Consider the following 20000-nt stretch of genomic DNA (forward strand, 5'->3'; position numbering starts at 1 on the left):
GACAAAAACTGACAAATCCACATAATTATAACATATAGTTACAACAGTGCAAAGCAATACCATAATTTGATAAAGAGCAGACCATGGGCACGGTGAAAAAAAGTCTCCAAGTCCCAATGACAATGGATGAACCTTAGGCCCTGTTTCTCATTCTGAGTGGTAACATGTAATATGGAAAACAGGTGCTCTAAAATCCAATGCCCTACATTGTTGTAATGTAATTAATGCAACAGTACTCTGTTAGCTTCTTAAAGGATAAAATAATAAGCAGGTAGTAATGCCTATGGAATGGACCTTCAGGGGAATGTAGACAATCTAAGTGGCAACAACAACAGAAAATATACAATGTGGAATGATATTTGGCATTCACTTTGGAGAAAAAAAGAAAAAGCCCATTGTGCTGTTTTAAATATTGAGAGACTGGCAATGAGATAACTTTTCTTATGGTTATTAGCAATGAGATCTCTGCAAAGTGTGCAATCCACACATTTGAGAACACCAATCCAGCAAAGTTGATCAAGGTTAAATCAGAGTAGAGGGCTCAGGCTGAGAACTCAGCCTCCAACCTCAAATGTCATTGGATTCTCTTCTCTTTCTTAACCTATGCCGTCTCTGCATCCTGCACTAATTTGGAGATGTTTGTCTTGTTGCTTCACTTTGAATAGCATGAGCGAAGACCTCCTCACAAATTGTGAATTATGACTAATTGTTTCTCCTATTGCCAGCAGCATTAAACTCCCCTGCAATTCAAAATCCCTCTACTCATTGCTCAGAACTATTACGTTCTGTTAAGGTTTCTCAGTAGCCTTTCAAAGTTCAGCTAAACTTCCACACTGCATCGATTCCTCACATACTGAGAATGAGGTCTTGGAATTTTCCTCATTTTCCCAACTTGCAATGTAGTTCCACTGACAAAGATAGCGCTGTCAATTAAAAAACTATCGTGTTACTTTAATTGGCAATTAATTACATATTATTGCATCAAACACATTTGCAGATCTAGTTCAAGTGAACAACTTTAAACAGCCACTTGCACTGAAGGTTCAAATTGAAGAAAATCTGAATAATTTGAATACATATTGAATTAAGGTATATAAATGAACCTATCAGTACTTATATCCTATTCACTTTATCAGAGATCCATACTCCACAGACCGTTCACACTCCACAGACCGTTCACACTCCACAGACCAGTTAAAGGTTGGGCATTGCCACACTGCTCAGCATCTTACTGTCCGATAAAGCAATTAATTCTGTTAAACAGGGTTACATTTTAAAGGTTTTAATTGGTGATGGTGTAAAATGGGACGATAAGTGAAAATCTAAATTATATTTTCTCAATCACTGATAATAATAAATACCTATATCTTTTATTCAAAGCATGTTGATAGTCAATGACTTTAAAGCATGTTCTGCCAGCTTCTGTTAATCACATCATCTGATCTAAATAAATCAGCTTAATGCCAATTGTTGTTGCCGTTAAAACCCATCACAGAACTGCTTTATTCATTGAAGCTTCATCTATTAAAACGTAAGATGATTTATGAGGTTAGGAGAGTGCAATGACTTGACTTATTTCACAATTATGTGAAGAGGGTTTCTGACTGTTGAGTTAATCAAAGTAAAGCAGCCACAGTCTGTAAAATAGTATTGAATAAAAGAAATATTCAGTATCTCGGAGCATGGTTCACTATCAATCAAACTTCTTAACATCTGCTTCACCATACAACCTGTAGCTCTCTATGGTCGGAATTTAGGGAAAGCTGCAATTATTTTTTGATAGTTGAAACAGTATCCACTTCATTGATCTTGTATTTTCTTCAGGGAACTGTAATGCTGATCCAAAAATGTGATGATGTGACTGTATAAAATTGCTTTAATTAGTATTAGATGCAGGAAAACAATATCGAAAACGGATGTAAAGGAAGGAAAATTTCAGGTTAAATTTAAAAAATCAGGTCGCAGCTAATACCTGCACTACTTTTTAGAATCTGCACGTTTATGGTTCCTGCAACATTTGAAATGATGCACAGACATTCTCACCTCATAGATTAGAATTAGATAAAGAAAGTTTAGATGATTTGCAATTTGGACATTCTGGGTTTCTGAAATATGTTTGCAAAGGTTTCACTGAAATGCTGAAAGAGGGAGGAAGTAGTGCAAAGTTGCATCACGAGTGCTTTTGCTTCACTCCTCCCCTCCGACAAGCAAATTTCTAAAGGAAAAGAATCAACCTCAAACGTTGTCTAGGCTGCTTGAAAACTTTCTTCAGAATTGGAACTTCAGAGACTTGCACGGAATCTCCACAGGTACTGTAATGAATTAACAGTTAATGAAACATACTTGTCGCATTTTTCTTAAATAACTGATGCTAGAGATTATAAGTGTAAAATAGGATGAGTTTATATCTTGAAGGTATTCTGTTTTAAAGCACTTGAGGGACATAATTATGATGAAGTTAATAAGAGTAACAAGTATTGGTTATATTTCACACAAGACAAAGAATAAACATCATCAATGAAATGGGTCGTATCTACTTTTCGCTGAAACGTTCAGAATGGCAGTCTTCTGACCATTGGCTGATGGTCAAGGATTTGATCTTAGTATCAACTCTGTATCCTCAAAATCAACAAGCGAGTCTGGTAAAGTACCAAAGAAAAGCAAACAGCAAAATTGGAGAATTATAAAAGGAAGCTGGACTAGCTTAATTTGTTTTCACTGAGAGAACATCACAGGATTTGTGTAATTTTAAAATGTAAACAGAGAGAGCAGGTTTGAAAACAGAACTAGAGATAACAAAGCAAATATAAATTAAAAAGTGATAAGCAATAAAAGATATAAAATGTTTTCTCTCAGAAAATATAAAATATAAGGAGCAATCTCCAATAAAAGTTTGATGCATTGATGGACCTCGTTAGACAAGGGCAGGATCTATATATGATTGGAAATTAGACTGGACCTTGCAAGCCCGAGATAATCAAAGATTTACATGATTGTTGTTAGTTGAAGAGTGAGTGAAGGTGGAAGAAATTGAGCTGTGTGTGACACTGAAAGCTCGGTAATTGATTCACAGGAGATCTGAAGTCAGAGCCTAGAGAAATAACTAGAAAGATGAAGCTATATCCCACTGTCAGAGGGCTGTGTGGCGAGGGATAGATTTTTAAGCGGTACTTGAAGATGGAAAAAAGCAAAAATTAGAGAGCAAGATATAATGGAACCTGAGAAATACTCGGCCCTGTGTAAAAGTGAACGGTTTCAATATTCCTCCTTACCTGAAGTATATGACTGTGGATAGGAAGAAGAGCTCTATTCTCTAAGGGACGAAGGGCCTATTCCATGCTGCATCTCCATAAATATCTAATAAATAATGATACAGGTACACAGAAGGGAAATTCTGGAAGGAGAAGGAAGTGACTTTGGTCAGAAATAAGGATTGAAATTCAGTTTTTAACAGAACAATGGACATTATTATGTCGTGCCTGAAGTGAGAGCTGGAAGCTCGTAGGTGCAGTAAAAAACCTCAAGTAAATGGTTTCTGATTCTGCTGAGCGAGGAAATATTCATTTTTTAAAACTGCTGAACGAGTAAACATTCAAAGAACTAAATAAAACTGTGATCAGTTAATGGAGAGTATGGAGGATGGATAAAAAAAACAGGCAAGTAAAAGAGAGATAATTATTGTTCTCCAGCTCATGATACATTCCCATAAAAATTCTTCATCATTCTACTCCGAAGGGTTGTACTTTGTGCAGGGAGTATTTACACAGAGTATTCCCTCAGGAACTGAAATTTGGTGGAGAGGATTGTACATTGTCTGTGGAAGGAAATCGTGTTATAAGTTTTTTTTTCATTCTGTTATTATGTTCTAACAACTTGTTTAAAATTAGACATTTGAAGAGTTCCTATTGTAAGATTGGGATGGTTCCAGGACAAGAAAAAATGAGCAGCAACCAGTAATTTGTATAAAAGATCACAAGCCCATTAAGTGCAAAATTATCTATTCGGCAACAGTTGAAAAGTGCCCACAACCCTTCGTCTCTGGAGCTCCTGAGACTCAGGCAATGATGCTTTCATTCTTCTTCCTTTTCTTGTCTTCCCAGCGGTCTTCAAGTCTGTATGAACCTTTCTTCCCCGTGATTAGCTTTATTCTATCATTGTCCATGTGCACTAGTATCCTGCTTAACACCACCCCACGGGTTACTGCTCTATATTAGTGACACAGATCTTTATCCCACAACTCACCCAAGCCATATGTTTCTCATCATGTTTTATGAGTGTAATTTTACAACTGAAGATCAAGAGGAGCTCATTCATAACCACTATAACTGCAAAAATAAAGTTTATAAGCTCTGTCATTGCTACTTCAATGCACATATTAGGTCAGTTTGTGTTAAGTCAGAGCAGTTTCTCACGTGTTCCGAGGCAGCATCTAATGTGCCACTGAATTTTCATAGTTCTAGAAAGAATATTTACATACCTAGCACTTCCAAGATAAATTTGAGATCTGGTCTCATATAAAACCAATCAATAGTTAATTTTAGAGGAAGGCACAAATGATTATCAAAATATTAGTAACATAAATAATCTTTCTTGGGCAGTGTGTTTCTTCAGGAATGATGATACAAATACCTTGCGTATTTGTCATGAAATCTTTTAGTAACCTAGTAAAAAATTCCAGTTTGCTATATTTAGCAGACATCTTTTATTTCTTGGATAGTTTTGGATTATAAACAGAGCGCCTGCACTGTATTTTAAGATATTGCTTTGAAATCCATGGTATATCGAATTGGGACATCATTGTGCTTATTTGATATTCTTTGACATTATCATAATTAATTCAAATCTTTAAACATTCAATTTATCAGAAGCTTAATTCTGCAAATGCTGAGAACTTCAGAACAGTAATGATTTGACACTTTAGGTTGATAGAAAATGGAAAACATTTTCTATTTATATTCAGCATACAACAGATAATCAGGTTGTTAAATCACCATAACATATGATATGTAGGTCTTTATCTTGCACCCATTTTTTCTGATGTAGGAATAATAAGTGACAAGCATTCAGACCCACTTTAGAAAATGTAACAACAGATAAATGGCAACAATTTCTTCTGTGTTGTATTAGAACCTCTCATAGAGATGTACATCAAAGTCTTTGGGAGGCTTTCATATTTTTTTAACAGATGTGAAAGACTGTGATATGCGATAACTATCATTACTTAGCCAGTTGGTGGGGAGAGCCTAAAACTATTCATATTGCTCAATTAACCCTCTCACTGCAAGTGTAGCTGGTGTATAAATTCCCCACGTTTATCCCCGAACTTAATCTGCCACTAGCATCAAGAACACACACCCGTACGATATGGAATTTCCTTCCTAAACTTTTCGCCCTTTTTCCTTCCTTAAAACTTCCCTTAAACTCGTTGTGCTTTACAAAGTATTTGGTTACATGTTGCTAATATCTCATCCTGGAGTTCATTTTGATGACTGCTCCTGTAAACCACTTTAGGACATTTTACCACATATGCTGCATAAATCCAAATTGTTGTTGCAGTCAGTGAGTGAGAAGAATGCAGAGTATCGAACAATTATTTTCTTTTTCACACATTGCCTTTCTCAAGCAACTCAGAGTCAATTTGTCCTCATGAGTCACATGCCGGTGATAAAAAAACCTGTTTCTGGTTCTGACAAGTATTTAAGTAACTGGCCTTTTCATTGGCTATGTGGAATAGTTCATATTCCAAGCCTTCCCTGGTAATGCTCTTCCGACTCTTTTTGCACGACATTGACAACTGCATCATGAACCTGTGCTGAGCTCATCACTTTCATCAACTTTGCCTACAACCTCTACCCTGACCTTAAATTCACTTGGTCCATTTCTGACACTTCCCTTCCCTTTCTCAATCTCTCTGTCTCCGTCTCTGGAGGCAAACTGTCTACAGCATCTTTTATAAACCTACTGATTCCAACGACTATCTTGACTTTTCCTCCTCCCATCCTGTCTCCTGTGAAAAAAAGATGCCAGTGAAGCCACTCTCAGGTTGAAAGAGCAACACCTTATATTCCATCCAGGTAGCCTCCAACCTGATGGCATAAACATCAATTTCTTCAACCTCCAGTAATTTTCCTCCTCCCTCTTCCCTCTTCTTCAGTTCCCTACTCTGCCCCACCTTACTACTACTCCTCACCTGCCTATCACCTCCTCTTTTTGTCCATACTCCTTCACTTTCTCCCATGGCCTACTCTCCTCAAGGGAGGAGTTTACTGAGACTCTATCCAAGATTTTTGCATCACTGTTAGCTGTGGGTGAAGTCCCAGAAGACTGGTGGATAGCTAATGTTATTCCCATATTCAAATAGGGCATTAGGGATTAAAAAAAAAGTGAAACTTCTATCAGGAGTAGGGAAACTATTAGAAAAAAATAGGTGGGATTTATGATCATTTGGAAAGTCAGGGATTGAACGGTAGTTTGGATGGGGGGGGGGAGTTGCTGGTGGAAATCAGCATGGTTTTGTGCCTGGGAAGAGTCCTGCCTTGCAGATCCGATTGAGTATTTTTTTGAGTAGATTACTAAGAAAATTAATGGAAACAAGGTGGTAAACATAATACACATGAACTTTAGCAAAACCTTTGACAGGTGGAAGTTGGTCCACAAATATAGAGCACATGGTATCCAAGGTGTTTTGACAGAATAGATCCAAAATTGGCTTGATGATAGGAGCCAGAAGGTAGTGGTAGATAGGAGTTTTTCTGAGGTTTTTTGATAGGACCTTTCTTATTTGTCATATAGTTTATGTAAATGTTTTGGATGAGAATGTCTGTGGTCTGATAAAAAGGTTTTCTGATGTTGCAAAAGTTGGTCGAGCTGTAAAGATAAAGATTACCTTTATTCCTCACATATACATCAAAATGTACAGTGAAATATGCTGTTTGCATCAAATCAAATCAGCTAGGATTGGTGCTGGGGCAGCCCACAAGTGTTGCCATGCTTCCAGTGCCAACATAGCATGCCCACAACTCACTAACCCCAACCCTAACCATACACCTCTGGAATGTGGGAGGAAATGGAGCACCTGGAGGAGATGCATGCATTCACAGGGAGAACGTACAAAATCCTTATGGACACCAGCAAGAATTGGACCCGCAGTCAGTGTAAAGCTTTGTGTCACCCTATCCTTGTAGATCGCAAAGATAGTTGCTTGAGGATACAGAGGGACATAGATCAGCCGGGAAGTTGATTGGTGCAGTACCAGATGGAATTTAATCCAGACAAGTGTGAGGTAATGTATTTTGGTTAATGTAATGCTGGCTGGACATATACAGTAAATGGCAGTGAATTTAGAAATGCTGATGTACAGAGAAGCTTGGAGTGCAAGTTTATATCTCCCTGAAAACAGTGACACTGGTGATTGGGATAGTGAAGAACAAATTCATCCTTGTCTTCATAGACAGGCATATAAGACCTTGAACATCATGTTGCAGCTGCACAAAATATTGATGAATTCACATTTGGATTATTGTGTACAGTTCTGGTCATAACCCCATAGGAACAATGTGGCAGCGCCAGAATTTGCACAGGAAAGGCTCACTAAGATATTGCTAGGAATGAAGGGTTTTAGTTGGAAGGAGAAACTGGCTCGGCTGGGATTGTTCTCACTAGTGTACAGGAGGATGAGGGGTGAGCTTATGGAGGTCTATACAATTTTGAGGGACAGAAGAAGGGTAGGTAGTCAGAGTCTTTTTCCATGGGTAGGGGAATCTAAATCAAGAAGCATAAGTTTAAGGTGAGAGGGACAGATACTGAAAGAAAATCAGAGGAACATGTTTTTCACACAGAGTTTGATGGGTAGATGGAATGAACTGCCGTAGGAGGGGTGAGGGCAGGTATAATCACAGGGGTACAATTACTGCATTTTTATAAGATTTAGAAAGGTACATGAATAGGAAAGGAATAGAGGAATATGGGCCAAATGCAGGAAAATGAGAAGAGTGGAGATAACCATCTTGGTCAGGTGAATGGTCTGAATCAGGCTGAAAAGCCATTTACCATGCAGTCTGAATCTCTGGCAATCTAACTCTAAGATAAGAATATTCCAAAGTGATTTATAATCAAATAAATTCCTTTGAAGTGTAGCTACAATATGGAAAGCATTGCAACGTGATGATCGTACACTGTAAATCTTCCCACCAAGACCCGGTAAGATTGAACTAAACCACACTGAGTAGAGCATTAATAAGATCAGTCCCTGGTCAACTAACTTTACAATTAGGCGCTGTAACCTGAGGCTCGAATGAAGGAAAAGCAGCAGAGTTAAATGATCCCCACTGAAATGCGAAAGAGAAACAGAGTCAGATCCTTGCCTTTTGCTAGACCCACTAACATACAAATAACACACTCATAAGGCTTACACGTATTCTATCAGTGCAGACAGGAATCATACACTGACCCCAGCAAAACAGGATAGTGAAAGAGTGCATGGTCACTCAGCACATCAGTACCCAAAACACTGTTTTGTTACCATCTGCCTTTGGTGTAATTAAACTTCTCAATCATTGTGGGTGGCCTTTGATGCTTTATGGAAAATATTTTGCATTTTTAAGTGCTTCTCTCAGTCAGGGAAACACAATCAAAGTTCATTTTTAAAATTTAAGATAAAAGCTTTGTAAAATTAACAGTATTGATGCAGTAAGCTAGTTGTATCGGCAATGTTCATTTCACACGTAAACGTTGTGTGACCTTTTGGTTAATGTTGGTGTGACCACTTACAGTCAACAGCTTTGCATAATGTTTAATTTTGTTTATGTGGACTTTAAAATTAGAATTGTTTATGAACTGAAAGGTCACCATAATTTTGGTTAGTGCTTTGTTGCATCTATCCAGCCATGGCCGATTATTTTATACTTCGTCGTCACTGAAACTTTCATTTACTGTTCTTAAAGATCAAGCAGAAAGTTTCAGATATTTCCAAATAACTGCCCCGTTGCATTACTGATTATTACTTTCTCAAAACTAATAAATTTTAGTTCATTATGCTACTCTCCAGAGATCAAGCTATTTCATCTGTCATGCTTTTTAAAAATATTTTATTTCTTAAAGCTTTTTGTGCTGTACTGTACCTATGCTCAGGAATATTATGGAATATTACAGTGCTTGCTTCAGTCGGCTCCCAAATTTCCATCTCACAAATGTGACAATTAATGTAGATTTTATAAACATTGATTACCTTTCACACATTAACCATTCTTACCATTGGCATTGCTCAAGGACTGAGGGGAACTGCAGCCCAAAAAGAACTATGTACAGTATGCTGCCAGGGAAAGTCACGATTCAGCTGCTGCAGATTTGGTAAACCAAATGGGTTGCTCCTGTGCTGTACTGTTCCACGTTCAAAGTTCCATTGTGAGTGGGTGTCAGAGACTCATGCAAAACATATTTACATCTACCCACCTTGTGTTTTTGAGAAACCAAGATTAGATGAAGGTTATTAGACCTGAAACATTTAATTGTTTCTCTCTCCACCTGAATATTTCCAGCATTTTCTGTTTTAGTTATAGATTTCCTGCAGTAGTTTTGATTTTCATTCCTCATATTGAGAGAACCCTTAAACAGGTTGTGAGTAGTTAATTTGCCTCCCATAAATTCCCACCAATGGTGGAATTGATCCACTTGACCCGAAACAGGAGTGTGTGGGCCATGGCAGTCAAAGCTCAAACTGGGCACAGCACCTGATGATGATGATGATGAAATTCTCACCAGTGTAGGTGGGCAGGGAGAAAACCTACGTGGAGTTGACAGGCTCTGAGAGAGAATAGGTAACAGGGAAATAAGAGGAGAAACATGATTGATGGGGTTAGATCTAAGAAATAGCACAAACTCAATGGGCTGAAGGGTCTCCTTCAATGATAGAAAATATAAATTCCCATATGGCCTGTGATTGAGTATTTCGTTACCTTGGGACAACTGCCAGAATCACTTTGAACTACCTATGGACTCTGCAACAGTATTATTTATTTATTTATTTATTTATTATTTGCATTGTTTGTTTCCTTTTGCACATTAGTTGCTTGTCAGACGTTTTATTTATAGATTTTCATAAATTATATTGTATTTCTTTATACTCCTGTGAATGTCTGCAAGAAAATGTATGGTGACACATACAGTATGTACTTTGATAAATTTACCTTAAACTTTGAACTTTGAATGCTGAGATCCAGGTCTGCTACTCCACGAAACCCAATTGGCTGCATTTGCAGTGCAGCATCAATGGATGATCCCATCCTAAAACAAAATATAAAATTTCATCAATTATTTTGAGGAAGTAATTTTTATCAATTATTATAGCTGTAACTGTGCTCAGGTATAAATGTGTGGTAGCCAAATGTATAATTGAGACTTTCCTGTCCTCTAACTCACTGAACGTATGCTAAACAAAAATATATTCCAGTTAAAAGCAAGGACAGCAAGGATGGGGAGAGCCAGCCATGGATAACCAAGGAAATAAAGGAAGGCAACAAACTAAAAGCTTATGTGTACAATGTCGCCAAGAGTGGTGGGAAACTGAAAGATTGGGAAAACTTTAAAAAGCAACAAAGAACCACTAAGTGAGCAATAAACAAAGAGAAGATAGATTATGAAAATAAACTAGCACAAAATATAAAAATAGATTGTAAAAATTTTTATATTTATATAAAGCAGAAAAGGGTGGCCATAATGAACATAGGTCCTTTGGAAGCTGAGAAGGGGTAATTGATATTGGGTAATGAGGAAATGGCCGAGGCTTTGAATGACTATTTTGTGTTAGTCTTCATGGTGGAGGACACATCTAACATGCTGAAGAGAGACGATATGGATATGAAGGGAGGTGAGGACCTCGATACAATAGCTATCACTAAAGAGGTAGCGCTGAGCAAACTTGTGGGCCTGAAGGTAAAAAAGTCCCCTGGTCCTGATGGAATGCATCCCAGGGTACTGAAAGAAATAACAGAAGTTATAGTAGAGGCTTTGGTGATAATTTACCAAAATTCTCTGGACTCTGGGCAGGTCCTGGTGGATTGGAAGGTGGCAAATATCACACCACTGTTCAAAAAAGGATGTAGGTAAAAGGCAGGTAACTATAGGCCGGTTAGTTTAGCACCTGTAGTTGGGAAAATGCTTGAAGCTATCATTAAAGAAGAAATAGTGAGGCATCTGGAAAGAAATGGATCCATCAGGCAGACGCACCATGGATTCAGCAAAGCTGGGTCCTGTTTGACAAACTTACTGGAGCTCTTTGAGGATATACCAAGTGCAGCGGATAGAGGGGAACAGATGGACATTGTTTAGTTGGATTTCCAGAAGGCATTCAACAGGGTGCCACATAAAAGACTTAACCATAAGATAAGAATGCATAGAGATGGGGGTGATGTATTAGCATGGATAGAGAATTAGATAGCCAATAGAAAGCAGAGAGTTGGGATTCATAGGTGTTTGTCTGGCTGGCAATCAGTGGTGAGAAGTGTGTCGCAGGGTTCAGTGCTGGGCCTACAACTGTTCATGATACAGGTTTCCCCCGCCATCCGAGGCAGAGCGTTCCTATGAAACGGTTCGTAAGCCGGAATGTCGTAAAGTGAAGAAGCAATTACCATTTATTTATATGGGAAAATTTTGTGAGCGTTCGCAGACCCAAAAATAACTTACCAAATCATGCCAAATAACACATAAAACCTAAAATAACAGTAACGTATAGTAAAAGCAGGAATGATATGATAAATACACAGCCTATATAAAGTAGAAATACTTCTCCACAATCATTGCCTGAACTGTTCTCCGTAGCGAAAATCTCACGCAAGCGCTCGTGGCAAAAACACGGCACACGCACCGTTTGGCAGAAACACGGCGCAAGCGCTCTCCAGTAACCTTTAAACTATGAAGCTGCCAAATCATACCAAATAACAGGTAAAAATACACAGCGGATATAAAGTAGAAATCACTAACCGGAATCGAGAAGTCAGTGCAGATCACACTGATGATGGTGTGTTAGACTGAGTCATCGCAGGTTGGGTGGTGCAGTGGCCCCCACCCTCCAGGCCGCCGACTGATATGTTGCCGCGAGGCACGCAGGGGTCCAGCGGTAGCCGGGAGGCACACAACACATCTTTAAGAAAAAAGCCGAAATAAACATGCTAATTAATTAGGTGCTGCCCGGCACGTAATTGTCGGCTCAGATCAGTGCCGATTGCCGATTGCATCGCCTTTGATCTGGGCCGACAATTACATGTTGGGTGGCACCTAATTAATTAGCAAGTTTATTTCGGCTTTTTTCTTAAAGACGTGCTGTGTGCCTCCTGGCTACTGCTGCATTCTCCGCAAATCGGTACAGTATGTGTCCGGAGCCTGGGGGTTGGGATGGTGGGACACGGGGGTGTCATCTCGTCGTCTATTTCCATTAGAGCAGGCAGCTCATCTTTTCCTATGACTGCCCGCCTCGATGTCGAAGGTCGAGGTTCATCGTCTGCTGTGGCTGATGTGAAAGGCTTGAAAAATGACAGTACTGTATGCTTGACTGCTGAACCTCATGCATTTTTCTATCGTACAGTTTTTGTAAGGACTCAAACTGTCTTGCAAATATGTCATAAACCGACGTACCCTGTCAAAATTAAAGTTGTACTTTATCATTACTCATTCGGTTTCCATTGTTATCCTTTCCTCTTCCAATTGCATCAGCTCTTCATCTATCAGTTCTTGGTCATGGGATGCCAAAACCTCTTCAACATCATGTTCGTCAGCTTCCACAAGCCAAACTCACTTTGTCCTTACTTGGTTCACCACGATTGAAACGCTTAATTATGTCTAGTTTTACACTAAGCGTAACACCCTTACGAGCTCTTTCAAGTTTTTCCGATACCTTAGAAATCATCTTGCAAACAGCTGCTCACAGGCATGTGTTTAAGCAATGCCAGCGAGAATGCAGTTCCGAATCCAGGGGAGAGCGGCTGCTCAGGGTGCGCGCTGCCTTTTTTTTTCGCGCGCTGATTTTTCACGCGCTGCCTTTTTTCGTAACAGTGAAAACACCTTCTGTTAGCAAAAACAGGGAACTAACGTAAGTCTTTCGTGTGGTTTCATAAAGCGAACGTTCAAAAAGCGGGGGACACCTGTATACATTAATGATCTGGAAGAGAGGATCAAGTGTAGTGTATCTAAGTTTGCTGATGACACTAAACTGAGTGGAAAAAATTGTGCAGAGGATATGGAGCATCTGCAGAGAGATATCGATAATTAAGTGAATGAGCAAGGATTTGGCAGATGGAGTACAATGTTGGTAAATGCAAGGTCATCCTCTTTGGAAGGAAAAATGGAAGAACAGATTATTATTTAAATGGTGAAAGATTGCAGCATGCTGCTGTGCAGAAGGACTTGGGAGTGCTTGTTCATGAATCACAAAAAGTTGGTTTGCAGGTGCAACAGGCTATCAAGAAGGCAAATGGAATGTTGGCCTTTGTTGCTAAGGGGATTAAATCTAAGAGTAAGGAGGTTATGCTGCAACTGTACAGGATACTGGTGAGGCCGCATCTGGAGTATACTGTATTGTGTGCAGTTCTGGTCTCCTTACTTGAGGAAGGATACACTGGCTTTGGAGGCAGTGCAGAGGAGGTTCACCAGGCTGATGACTGACTGGAATTCAGGAAGAGAGGAGATCTTATAGAAAGATAAAATTATGAAAGGGGTAGATAAGACAGAGGCAGGAAAGTTGTTTCCACTGGTAGGTGATACTAGAACTCGGGGATATGACCTCAAGATTTGGGGAGAATAGATTTAGGATGGAGATGAGGAGGAACTGCTTTTCCCAAAGAGTGATGAATCTGTGGAATTTTCTACCCAATGAAGCAGTGGAGGCTACCTCAGTAAATATATTTAAGACAAGGGTGGATAGATTTTTTGCATAGTGGTGGAATTAAGGGCTAAGGGGAAAAGGCAGTAGGTGGAGATGAGTCCATGGCCAGATTAGCCATGATCTTATCGAATGGTGGAGCAGGCTCAACAGGCCATTTGGCCTACTCCTGCTCCTATTTCTTATGTTCTTGCATTCTTATACAGTTTGAACTCGTTGCTTTTTGTTTTCACACTCCTTGAGCAACTCTCACCTGCAAGTAAGAGAAAGCAGTGCAATAACTAGCTTTTGGCAGGTGTGAATGACAAGTGCTGAGATCAAATATGTGTAAAAGTGTGGGTGGTACGTGGAGCAGTTGTGTATACTTGTGTTGATAGAATGCCACTGGCGGCTGTTAGTGGTAAACCAGATCACGCGCCGGGCTTCTGCTGAACATGACAGAGAATGCCAGAGGTAACTGGCAAGTCCAGTAACCTAAAAGACCATAAGATATAGGAGCAGAATTAGGCCATTTGGCCCATCACGTCTACTCCACCATTCCACCATGGCTGACTTTTTATCCTTCTCAAACCCATTCTTACTTTTTCCCCATAACCTTTGATGCCCCGACTAATCAAGAACCTATCAACCTCTGCTTTAAATGTACCCAATTCATTGCCTCCAGATCCATCTGTGGCAGTGAATTCCACAGATACATTACCCTCTGGCTAAAGAAACTCCTCCTCATCTCTGTGCTAAAGGGATGTCCCTATAATCCAGGGTTCCCAACCTTTTTTATGCCATAGACCCTACCATTAACTGAGGGGTGGCATAGGAACTCCTGCTCTATTTTGAGACTGTGCCCTCTGTTCCTAGATTCCCCCACTATAAGAAACACCTTCTCTACATCCACTCTATCCAGGCCTTCCAATATTCAACAGGTTTCAATGAGATTTCACCGCCCTCCTATTCTTCTAAACTCTAGTGAGTACAAGCCCAGAGCCATCAAACACGCCACACACGTTAACCCTTTCATTCCCAGAATGATTCTCATGAACCTCTTCTGGACCTTCTCCACTTCCAGCACATCTTTTCTTAGATAGGTGTCTAATACCGTTCACGCAAGTGCGGTCAGCCCAGTGCTTTATAAAGCCTCAGCATTACATCCTTGTTTTTATATTCCAGTTCTCTTGAAATGAATGCTAACATTGCATTTGCCTTCCTTGCCAATGACTCAACCCACAAGTTAACCTTTAGGATACCCTGCATGTCCCTTTGCACCTCTGATTCCTGTATTTTCTCCCCATTTAGAAAATAATCTACGCCTTTATGCCTTCTGTCAAAGTGCGTGACCATACACTTCCATCTGCCATTCTTTGCCCATTCTCCTAATCTGTCTGACCCCTTCTGCAGACTCTCTGCTTCCTCAACACCAACTTCCCCTCCACTTACCTTCGTATCATCTGCAAACTTGGCAACAAAGACATCACATCCAAATCATTGACATATAATATGAAAAGAAGCAGTCCCAACGCTGACCCTTGTGGAACACCATTAGCCTCTGGCAGCCAACTAGAAAAGGCCCCCTTTATTCTTACGATTTGCATCTCACTAGCCTTCTGTCTATGCTAGTATTTCTCCTGTAATACCATGGGCTCTTATCCTGATAAGCTGCCTCATGTGCAGCACCTTATTAAGGCCTTTAGAAAGTCCAAGTAAACAGTATCCACTGATTCTCCTTTGTCTATCCTGCTCGTTATTTCATCAAAGAATTCCAACAGACTTGCTGGGCAAGACTTCTGCTTAGGGAAACAATGCTGACTTTCGCTTGTTTTATCTAGTGCCTCCAATTACTCTGAAATCTCATTCTTAATAATTAACTCAAACATCTTCCCAACCACTGATGTCAGGCTAATTGGCCTATAATTTCCTTTCTTTTCTCTCCTTCCCTTCTTAAACAGTGGAGGAATGCAATTTTCCAGTACTCTGGAACCATTCCAAAATATAGTGATCCTCGAAAGATCACTACTAATGCCTCCACAATTTCTTCAGCTATCTCTTTCTGAACCCTGGGGTGTGGTTTATCTGGTCCAGGGGACTTATCTACCATCAGACTATTCCGATTCCCAAGCACTTTCCCCCTTAGTAATAGCAACTATGCTGACTTCTGCTCATTGACATTCTCTTTAAAGGAACTCGTTGAATATTTCGAGTTAGGAATATGAAATGACAAACAGTATCAGAAAGACGTCCACTTCTTTCTCACTGCCACGTTCTTCATGATCTTCATTTTTCTTGACTCCTTTAATAACTGGAAATCTATTAATCACTCATTTGTATGAACTTCGTAGCAGTCTTCACAACCCTCTGGAGTTGAGAATTTCATCACTCTCTGCATGAAGTTTCTCTGCAACTCAGACCCAGATAAAGTCCCCTTTTGTTCAGAGTTTGTACCTCCCTGCTCCTAGACTCCTCAGCCATGAGAAATATTTTCCAGCATCCAGCCTAACTTATCCTTCAGCAACATTTAAGTTTCATGAAGATCTCTTCTCATCTATAACCTACTCTCTACTCAATCTCTCCTTACACGGCAAGTCCACCATCCCCGAAATCAGTTTACTGAAACATTTCTTCATTCCCTCAGCGGCAACTATATTCTTTCTTAGGTTAGTAGTCTCACCAAGGCCTATATAATTATATTAAAGCTTCCTCATTCTTACATTCAAATCCTCACATGATCACTTGTCATCCCAATTACTTGTTGGAATCGAATATTCAGCCACCTGTGTACAATCACCTTAGCATATCAATACCTTTCTGTCTCTCACCACTTAATAAATATACGCTTCTACTCCATGCATGATTCGAGTATGATTTTGCATTATTTTCCGCAATATATTCTCTCAGACAGCTTTCACCCACTCATTCATTTTGTGTACATCCCCTCAATGTATCTATGTCAATAGACAATAGACAATAGGTGCAGGAGTACGCCATTCAGCCCTTCAAGCCAGCACCACCATTCACTGTGATCATGGCTGATCATCCACAATCAGTACCCTATTCCTGCCTTCTTCCCATATCCCTTCAGTCCGCTATCTTTAAGAGCTCTATCTAATTCTTTCTTGAAAGAATCTAGAGAATTGGCCTCCACTGCCTTCTGAGGCAGAGCATTCCACAGAACCACAACCCTCTGTGTGAAAAAGTTTTTCCTCAACTCCGTTCTAAATTGTCTACCCCTTATTCTTAAACTGTGGCCTCTGGTTCTGGACTCCCCCAACATCGGGAACATGTTTCCTGCCTCTATCGTGTCCAATCCCTTAATAATCTTATATGTTTCAATCAGATCCCCTCTCATCCTTCTAAATTTCAGCGTAAGCAACCCCAGTCGCTCCGATCATTCAACATATGACAGTCCCTCCATCCCGGGAATTAACCTCGTGAACCTACACTGCACTCCTTCAATAGCTAGAATGTCCTTCCACAAATTTGGAGACCAAAACTGTACAAAATACTCCAGGTGTGGTCTCACCAGGGCTCTGTACAACTGCAGAAGGACCTCTTTGCTCTTATACTCAACTCCCCTTGTTATGAAGGCCAACCTGCCATTAGCTTTCTTCACTGCCTGCTGTACCTGCATGCTTACTTTCAGTGAATGATGAACAAGGACACCTAGATCTCGTTGTACTTCCCCTTTTTCTAGACACCATTCAGATAGTAATCTGCCTTCCTGTTCTTGCCGCCAGAGTGAATAACCTCACAGTTATCCACATTAAACTGCATCTGCCATGCATCTGCCCACTCACCCAACCTGTCCAAGTCACCCTGGATTCTCATAACATCCTCCTCACATTTCACACTGCCACCCAGCTTTGTGTCATCCACAGATTTGCTAATGTCGCTTTTAATCCTTCATCTAAATCATTAATGTATATTGTAAACAGCTGCGGTCCCAGCACCGAGCCTTGCAGTACCCCACTAGTCACTAACTGCCATTCTGAAAAGGACCCATTAATCCCTACTCTGTGTTCCTGTCTGCCAACCAATTTTCTATCCATGTCAGTACCCTACCCCCAATACCATTTGCTCTAATTTTGCACACTAACCTCCTATGTGGGACCTTATCAAAGGCTTTCTGAAAGTCCAGGTACACTACATCCACTGGCTTTCCCATGTCCATTTTCATAGTTACATCCTCAAAAAATTCCAGAAGATTAGTCAAGCACGATTTCCCCTTTGTAAATCCATGCTGACTCGGACCTATCCTGCCACTGCTATCCAAATATGCCGCTATTTCATCTTTTGTAATTGATTCCAGCATCTTCCCCACCACTGATGTCAGACTAACTGGTCTATAATTGCCTGTTTTCTCTCTCCCTCCTTTCTTAATAAGTGGGACAACATTAGCCACCCTCCAATCCGCAAGAACTGATCCTGAATCTATAGAACATTGGAAAATGATTACCAATGCATCCACGATTTCTAGAGCCACCTCCTTAAGTGCCCTGGGATGCAGACCATCAGGCTCTGGGGATTTATCAACCTTCAGTCCCATCAGTTTACCCAACACCATTTTGTGCCTGATGCAAATTTCCTTCAGTTCCTCTGTTACCCTAGGTCCTCTGGCCACTATTACATTTGGGAGATTGTTTGTGTCTTCCCTAGTGAAGACAGATCCAAAGTACCTGTTCAGCTCATCTGCCGTTTCCTTGTTCTCCATAATAATTTCACCCATTTCTGTCTTCAAGGGCCCAACTTTGGTCTTAACTAATTTTTTCCTCTTCACATACCTAAAGAAGCTTTTACTATCCTCCTTTATATTCTTGGCTAGCTTACCTTCGTACCTCATTTCCCCCCCCCCCACCTCGTATTGCCTTTTTAGTTATCTTCTGTTGCTTCTTAAAAGTCTCCCAATCCTCTGGCTTCCCACTCATCCTTGCTATGTTATACTTCCTCTCTTTTATTTTTATACTGTCCTTGACTTCCCTTGTCATCCTTCGTAGGCACAGTCCAACCTTGCACAGTCCAATCATCATGTCATTGGAAATGTGACAACTGGTGCCCTCAGCCAAATTGTTGACATGGATTGTTAATAGCTGGAACCCACTCACCTCAGTCTTTCTCTCTCCTCTGCTCTGCCATCCGACAAAACTTACTAAAGCATGAGAGTGCTTATAACTCAAGGACAGCTTCTATTCCACTCCTGAATGGATCTCTTATACATGGTCTCTTGATCTCCCAATCTTCGCGGCCTTGCTCTTTATTTATCTGCCTACACTATGCTTCCTCTGTAATTTTAACACACCATTCTGTTACCTTTTTTTTCTTCCTTTTGTACTAGCTTCATGTACGTAAGTATGGCTACTCCCTTTAAGAAGGGAGGAAGGCAAAAGAAAGGACATTATAGGCCAGTTAGTCTAATCTCAGTGGTTGGGAAAGTGTTGGAGTCTATTGTTAAAGTTGAGGTTTCGAGGTCCTGTACTTGGAGACTAGTGGTAAAATAAGTGAAAGTCAGAATAGTTTCTGTGAAGGGAATTCTTGCCCTGACAAATCTGTTGCAGTTCTTTGAGGAAGTAACAAACAGGGTGGACGAAGGTGAGACCCTGGATGTCACTTACTTGGATTTTCAGAAGGCATTTGATAAAGGGCCACACATGAAGCTGCTTAACAAGATAAACTCCTATGGCGCTGCAGGAAAGATATTGGTGTGGATAACAGAATGTCTGACAAGCAGGAGACAGCGAGTGGGAATAAAGTGGGCCTTTTTTTGGTTGACTGCCGGTGGCTAGTGGTGTTTCTCAGTGGTCAGTATTGGGACCGCTACTTTTCACATTGTTTGTCAGTGATTTAGATAATGGAATTGATGGATTTGTGGCAAAGTTTGAGGATGATACGAAGAGGTAGGTAGTCCTGAGGAAGCAATGCAATTGCAGCAGGATTAGAGAAATTGGAAGAATGGGCAAAAATGTGGTGGATGGAATACAGAGTTGGGAAACGTATGATAATGCATTTTGGTAAAAGGAACAATAATGCGGACTATTATCTAAATGGGGAGAAGGTTCAAACATCAGAGGTGCAGAGGAACTTAAGAGTCCTTGTGCATGACTCCCAGAAGGTTTGTTTACAGGTTGAGTCTGTGGTAAAAAAGAAA

At 40.2% G+C, this 20000-nt stretch overlaps 1 gene segment (V, D, J or C); it reads left to right on the forward strand.

Moving 5' to 3' along the window:
- The first annotated feature begins 2227 nt into the window (after positions 1-2227).
- Positions 2228-20000, forward strand: part of LOC140198943 (natural cytotoxicity triggering receptor 3 ligand 1-like) — a 45633-nt gene continuing 27860 nt past the window's right edge. The window contains exon 1 of the C gene segment in view: positions 2228-2309.

The sequence above is a fragment of the Mobula birostris genome, chromosome 6, assembly GCF_030028105.1.
Source record: "Mobula birostris isolate sMobBir1 chromosome 6, sMobBir1.hap1, whole genome shotgun sequence".
Lineage (NCBI taxonomy): Eukaryota > Metazoa > Chordata > Chondrichthyes > Myliobatiformes > Myliobatidae > Mobula > Mobula birostris.